The sequence below is a fragment of the Schistocerca piceifrons genome, unplaced genomic scaffold (assembly GCF_021461385.2).
Source record: "Schistocerca piceifrons isolate TAMUIC-IGC-003096 unplaced genomic scaffold, iqSchPice1.1 HiC_scaffold_943, whole genome shotgun sequence".
NCBI classification, from domain to species: Eukaryota; Metazoa; Arthropoda; class Insecta; order Orthoptera; family Acrididae; genus Schistocerca; species Schistocerca piceifrons.
The window spans coordinates 37501-45000 of record NW_025729216.1 but is presented as its reverse complement, the minus strand read 5'-3'; the positions used below and the strand labels follow the sequence as shown (position 1 = coordinate 45000).

General features: G+C 56.1%; 2 non-coding genes and 1 pseudogene across 2 annotated transcripts; all 3 read right to left on the bottom strand.

Annotated features, from left to right (window-relative positions):
* Positions 1–1852, bottom strand: part of LOC124772529 — a 4801-nt pseudogene extending 2949 nt beyond the window's left edge.
* A 188-nt stretch (positions 1853–2040) lies between these two features.
* On the bottom strand, positions 2041–2195 carry LOC124772583. Its single transcript, XR_007014090.1, has one exon. It is a non-coding gene; the product is annotated as a 5.8S ribosomal RNA (ribosomal RNA).
* A 351-nt stretch (positions 2196–2546) lies between these two features.
* On the bottom strand, positions 2547–4455 carry LOC124772884. The gene has a single exon (XR_007014340.1). It is a non-coding gene; the product is annotated as a small subunit ribosomal RNA (ribosomal RNA).
* Positions 4456–7500: the final 3045 nt, after the last annotated feature.

Sequence of the window (7500 nt, the reverse complement as noted above, 5' to 3'; positions counted from 1 at the left end):
CGTCAGCCCTCCAGGGCCTCGCTGGAGTATTTGCTACTACCACCAAGATCTGCACCGACGGCGGCTCCAGGCAGGCTCACGCCCAGACCCTTCTGCGCCCACCGCCGCGACCCTCCTACTCGTCAGGGCTTCGCGGCCGGCCGCAAGGACCGGCCATGACTGCCAGACTGACGGCCGAGTATAGGCACGACGCTTCAGCGCCATCCATTTTCAGGGCTAGTTGCTTCGGCAGGTGAGTTGTTACACACTCCTTAGCGGATTCCGACTTCCATGGCCACCGTCCTGCTGTCTTAAGCAACCAACGCCTTTCATGGTTTCCCATGAGCGTCGATTCGGGCGCCTTAACTCGGCGTTTGGTTCATCCCACAGCGCCAGTTCTGCTTACCAAAAGTGGCCCACTTGGCACTCCGATCCGAGTCGTTTGCTCGCGGCTTCAGCATATCAAGCAAGCCGGAGATCTCACCCATTTAAAGTTTGAGAATAGGTTGAGGTCGTTTCGGCCCCAAGGCCTCTAATCATTCGCTTTACCGGATGAGACTCGTACGAGCACCAGCTATCCTGAGGGAAACTTCGGAGGGAACCAGCTACTAGATGGTTCGATTAGTCTTTCGCCCCTATACCCAGCTCCGACGATCGATTTGCACGTCAGAATCGCTACGGACCTCCATCAGGGTTTCCCCTGACTTCGTCCTGGCCAGGCATAGTTCACCATCTTTCGGGTCCCAACGTGTACGCTCTAGGTGCGCCTCACCTCGCAATGAGGACGAGACGCCCCGGGAGTGCGGAGGCCGCCGCCCCGTGAAGGGCGGGGAAGCCCCATCCTCCCTCGGCCCGCGCAAGGCGAGACCTTCACTTTCATTACGCCTTTAGGTTTCGTACAGCCCAATGACTCGCGCACATGTTAGACTCCTTGGTCCGTGTTTCAAGACGGGTCGTGAAATTGTCCAAAGCTGAAGCGCCGCTGACGGGAGCGATTATTCCGCCCGAGAGCATCCCGAGCCAACAGCGGCGCGGGTCCGGGGCCGGGCCAGGTAGGTCCGTCATCCGGGAAGAACCGCGCGCGCTTGCCGGGAGCCCGAGCGCCCAAAGGGGCGAATCGACTCCTCCAGATATACCGCCGGGCAGCCAGCCAGGACACCGGGGCTCTGCCCAACAGACGCGAACCGAGGCCCGCGGAAGGACAGGCTGCGCACCCGGGCCGTAGGCCGGCACCCAGCGGGTCGCGACGTCCTACTAGGGGAGAAGTGCGGCCCACCGCACACCGGAACGGCCCCACCCCGCGGCGAGTGGAAAGGCAACCGGACACGACCCCGCCGCAGATTGCTCCGCGCGGGCGGCCGGCCCCATCTGCCGAGGGCGGAGGCCAGTGGCCGGATGGGCGTGAATCTCACCCGTTCGACCTTTCGGACTTCTCACGTTTACCCCAGAACGGTTTCACGTACTTTTGAACTCTCTCTTCAAAGTTCTTTTCAACTTTCCCTCACGGTACTTGTTCGCTATCGGTCTCGTGGTCATATTTAGTCTCAGATGGAGTTTACCACCCACTTGGAGCTGCACTCTCAAGCAACCCGACTCGAAGGAGAGGTCCCGCCGACGCTCGCACCGGCCGCTACGGGCCTGGCACCCTCTACGGGCCGTGGCCTCATTCAAGTTGGACTTGGGCTCGGCGCGAGGCGTCGGGGTAGTGGACCCTCCCAAACACCACATGCCACGACAGGCGGCAGCCTGCGGGGTTCGGTGCTGGACTCTTCCCTGTTCGCTCGCCGCTACTGGGGGAATCCTTGTTAGTTTCTTTTCCTCCGCTTAGTAATATGCTTAAATTCAGCGGGTAGTCTCGCCTGCTCTGAGGTCGTTGTACGAGGTGTCGCACGCCACACCGCCAGCCGGCTGTGCACGCTACCGAGAAAGTACCGGTATGCGAACCGCCAGGCGACGGGCGCGCATCGCACGTTTGAGGAGACGCGGCCGGCCCCACAGGCGGCCGCGACACTCCCAGGTCTGCGAAGCGGGGCAAACGCCGCGCGCTTCAGTATACGTAGCCGACCCTCAGCCAGACGTGGCCCGGGAACGGAATCCATGGACCGCAATGTGCGTTCGAAACGTCGATGTTCATGTGTCCTGCAGTTCACATGTCGACGCGCAATTTGCTGCGTTCTTCATCGACCCACGAGCCGAGTGATCCACCGTCCTGGGTGATCTTTTCTCAGTTTCCGCCGTCTCTTTCGAGACGGTCGCATAGGCGGGAGTGAGGCGTGTGGCGGCCCCTGTTCCAGCGTTCTGTGTCCAACGGCCTCACGGCCGACGGGCGTCGTACGGCTCCACACCGGAGCGGACAGGCACTCGGGCGAAAGTCATTCAAAACCGGCGCCAGGCGCCAGGTGCCGCAGGCCAGCCGCTCCAGCGCTTCAGCGCTCGTACCACACAACATTGCCGCTAGTTTTGAGAGGCACGCGTGGTTCCGCACGCGGCGCACGGCTACGGCGAGCCGTACAGGTAGCGTGTTGCGCGACACGACACGCACATCGAAAGACATGCAGTCTAGTCGGTAATGATCCTTCCGCAGGTTCACCTACGGAAACCTTGTTACGACTTTTACTTCCTCTAAATGATCAAGTTTGGTCATCTTTCCGGTAGCATCGGCAACGACAGAGTCAATGCCGCGTACCAGTCCGAAGACCTCACTAAATCATTCAATCGGTAGTAGCGACGGGCGGTGTGTACAAAGGGCAGGGACGTAATCAACGCGAGCTTATGACTCGCGCTTACTGGGAATTCCTCGTTCATGGGGAACAATTGCAAGCCCCAATCCCTAGCACGAAGGAGGTTCAGCGGGTTACCCCGACCTTTCGGCCTAGGAAGACACGCTGATTCCTTCAGTGTAGCGCGCGTGCGGCCCAGAACATCTAAGGGCATCACAGACCTGTTATTGCTCAATCTCGTGCGGCTAGAAGCCGCCTGTCCCTCTAAGAAGAAAAGTAATCGCTGACAGCACGAAGGATGTCACGCGACTAGTTAGCAGGCTAGAGTCTCGTTCGTTATCGGAATTAACCAGACAAATCGCTCCACCAACTAAGAACGGCCATGCACCACCACCCACCGAATCAAGAAAGAGCTATCAATCTGTCAATCCTTCCGGTGTCCGGGCCTGGTGAGGTTTCCCGTGTTGAGTCAAATTAAGCCGCAGGCTCCACTCCTGGTGGTGCCCTTCCGTCAATTCCTTTAAGTTTCAGCTTTGCAACCATACTTCCCCCGGAACCCAAAAGCTTTGGTTTCCCGGAGGCTGCCCGCCGAGTCATCGGAGGAACTGCGGCGGATCGCTGGCTGGCATCGTTTATGGTTAGAACTAGGGCGGTATCTGATCGCCTTCGAACCTCTAACTTTCGTTCTTGATTAATGAAAACATACTTGGCAAATGCTTTCGCTTCTGTTCGTCTTGCGACGATCCAAGAATTTCACCTCTAACGTCGCAATACGAATGCCCCCGCCTGTCCCTATTAATCATTACCTCGGGTTCCGAAAACCAACAAAATAGAACCGAGGTCCTATTCCATTATTCCATGCACACAGTATTCAGGCGGGCTTGCCTGCTTTAAGCACTCTAATTTGTTCAAAGTAAACGTGCCGGCCCACCGAGACACTCAATAAAGAGCACCCTGGTAGGATTTCAACGGGGTCCGCCTCGGGACGCACGAGCACGCACGGGGCGGTCGCACGCCTTCGGCTCGCCCCACCGGCAGGACGTCCCACGATACATGCCAGTTAAACACCGACGGGCGGTGAACCAACAGCGTGGGACACAAATCCAACTACGAGCTTTTTAACCGCAACAACTTTAATATACGCTATTGGAGCTGGAATTACCGCGGCTGCTGGCACCAGACTTGCCCTCCAATAGATACTCGTTAAAGGATTTAAAGTGTACTCATTCCGATTACGGGGCCTCGGATGAGTCCCGTATCGTTATTTTTCGTCACTACCTCCCCGTGCCGGGAGTGGGTAATTTGCGCGCCTGCTGCCTTCCTTGGATGTGGTAGCCGTTTCTCAGGCTCCCTCTCCGGAATCGAACCCTGATTCCCCGTTACCCGTTACAACCATGGTAGGCGCAGAACCTACCATCGACAGTTGATAAGGCAGACATTTGAAAGATGCGTCGCCGGTACGAGGACCGTGCGATCAGCCCAAAGTTATTCAGAGTCACCAAGGCAAACGGACCGGACGAGCCGACCGATTGGTTTTGATCTAATAAAAGCGTCCCTTCCATCTCTGGTCGGGACTCTGTTTGCATGTATTAGCTCTAGAATTACCACAGTTATCCAAGTAACGTGGGTACGATCTAAGGAACCATAACTGATTTAATGAGCCATTCGCGGTTTCACCTTAATGCGGCTTGTACTGAGACATGCATGGCTTAATCTTTGAGACAAGCATATGACTACTGGCAGGATCAACCAGGGAGCTGCGTCAACTAGAGCTGAGCAGCCGGCCGCCCGGGAGTGTGTCCCGGGGGCCCGCGCGAACACGCAAGCGTCCGCTCAATCATTCTGCAAACAGGAGGAGGCTGAGCTCCCCTGCACAATACACCTCGAAACCCTCTCAGGTCCCGGCGGCGCGCAGCGCCGTCCCAAGTACTTGGTCGGGTTCGAGAGAGGCGCAATCGCCCGGAGTTAGGCGAGTAGACGCTTTCGGTGCGACCACCCGTGCTCCCAACTGAGCTTGCCGCTGCCGACAGAGGCCCGGGAGCGTGCTGTCGTGGCATTGCCGGCGGGAGACAACACGCGCCACCTACGGTGACCGGCAGCTCCAACGCCAGCGCCACAGAAGGACAAAAGCCCCACTTGGGTGCCGAAGCGAACTCTCCCAGCACAGCGCACGCGCCAACACATCCGCACAGCTGCGATACAAACCACCAGCGAGAACCGCTGGGGCGACCGAGCAGCAGACGGCGTCGCGGCGCCGAGCGCCGGGCGGCAGCGCATCCTCAACGCACACAGTCCTCAATCGGACCAGCACACTGAAGATGTCCACCGCGCTTCGCACCGGGCCCGCGAGGACCTACTTTGGCCGCACGGCGCCGCGCGCAGGGTGCGCCGGCGCGCAGCTGCGACGCCTGCCGCGTCCGTCGGCCGGCGCGCCTGCCACTGGCCGCCCCCACCAGCCGGCTGTAGCGCGTGCGCCCACGCACCGCGCGGCCAGCACGCCGGGAGGCGCCCCCTCACCGGCCGGGGACGGTCCCACCCAGCCACCGCCGCGTATCGCTTCACACCCAGATGCCGTTCAGTTTCGTCGGCATGGTGGGTATCGCTGGAACAACCGGTTAGTACCTCAACCTATCGTCGCCATCACCGATTCACCCCTAGCGAGAACAACCGCACCACAACAGGTTACCATTTGTTCATTTGCGTAACTTCACCAGAAAACGCAGGCGTCCATCGCCATTTGCAACTTCCACGATTATTGCATGCCTGTGTCAGGTGTCACGCCACACTACGTCTGCCCACATACACGCAACAAAATGTGCACGCCTAGACAATACGTGGAAGGTGGCCCCCGTACGTATGCGATGTCCATTGCTCGAACGACTGTCAACCGGCCTCTGTAGCATGTCGCAGATATGGAACGCGGTGCACCATGCCATCACGGTGTGTGAGGAGAGACGACTAGGTCCGAATACATCAACAGACAGCTCATGCTGATCGCCATCCACGGCGTCCGTTCCTCCCACACGTCTCTATGGCGTACCACACTGCAATCCAGCTCTCATAGGGAGACGACACGTAGCTGCGTGCACAATATTTGCACTGTATGGTCCGCCGTTTTTGGGCGCAGTCGTTGTACGGTCACACATGTGCCACGATGTATCATTCAGTACATAAGGACGAATGTGCAGTACAGATTGTGGTTTACGCGTACGACATTAGCGGACAGTTGACACAGGCCGCACCACAACGTAGCCTGAGTACGTCGCATGCGGAGGGCATTGAACATGCAAAGTTCTCACCAACCAGCTTGCGAAGGCAGGGGGCAAGGTGGGGACGTGGGGAGGGGCGGCATGTACGTCCTGCTGCCATCCACATTACAGTGTACAGCAGGAGCATGTGGAAAGTGAGCAAGACTTGCAAGGTGTTTAACATGAAGCGATACACAGGGGAGCGGGGAGTGCGAGTAGCGAACTATATTGCGAGGGTTGCGGGTGGGCAACACTACACTAATTGAACGAGTCGTATAACAATTACAGAGCAGGTTTAGGCGACAACGTGGGTTACGTTAGGCGACAACGTGGGTTAGGTTAAGGCACGACGTGGGTTAGGTTAAGGCACGACATGGGTTAGGTTAAGGCACAACATGGGTTAGGTTAAGGCACAACATGGGTTAGGTTAAGGCACAACATGGGTTAGGTTAAGGCACAACATGGGTTAGGTTAAGGCACAACATGGGTTAGGTTAAGGCACAACATGGGTTAGGTTAAGGCACAACATGGGTTAGGTTAAGGCACAACATGGGTTAGGTTAAGGCACAACATGGGTTAGGTTAAGGCACAACATGGGTTAGGTTAAGGCACAACATGGGTTAGGTTAAGGCACAACATAGGTTAGGTTAAGGCACAACATGGGTTAGGTTAAGGCACAACATGGGTTAGGTTAAGGCACAACATGGGTTAGGTTAAGGCACAACATGGGTTAGGTTAAGGCACAACATGGGTTAGGTTAAGGCACAACATGGGTTAGGTTAAGGCACAACATGGGTTAGGTTAAGGCACAACATGGGTTAGGTTAAGGCACAACATGGGTTAGGTTAAGGCACAACATGGGTTAGGTTAAGGCACAACATGGGTTAGGTTAAGGCACAACATGGGTTAGGTTAAGGCACAACATGGGTTAGGTTAAGGCACAACATGGGTTAGGTTAAGGCACAACATAGGTTAGGTTAAGGCACAACATAGGTTAGGTTAAGGCACAACATAGGTTAGGTTAAGGCACAACATAGGTTAGGTTAAGGCACAACATAGGTTAGGTTAAGGCACAACATAGGTTAGGTTAAGGCACAACATAGGTTAGGTTAAGGCACAACATAGGTTAGGTTAAGGCACAACATAGGTTAGGTTAAGGCACAACATAGGTTAGGTTAAGGTACAACATAGGTTAGGTTAAGGTACAACATAGGTTAGGTTAAGGTACAACATAGGTTAGGTTAAGGTACAACATAGGTTAGGTTAAGGTACAACATAGGTTAGGTTAAGGTACAACATAGGTTAGGTTAGGTTAGGTTACACGTTGTTGTAAGGAAAGGTGTAGGGGGGGGGCGGGGGCGGCAGGTTCGTTGATAGTGATTATAGTAAGTGAATGCTTGTGACATGATCAGATTTGTCACGTCAGGATGCACCTTTGGCTTATTAGAGGCGGCGCTCCAATTCTATGCTTGTGTCAGACCTGTGTCTTTGACTCATGTCATTGTTTGTGCGCTGTGACAGGAGGTACTATTGTGATGTTGGGTGCACCGTTG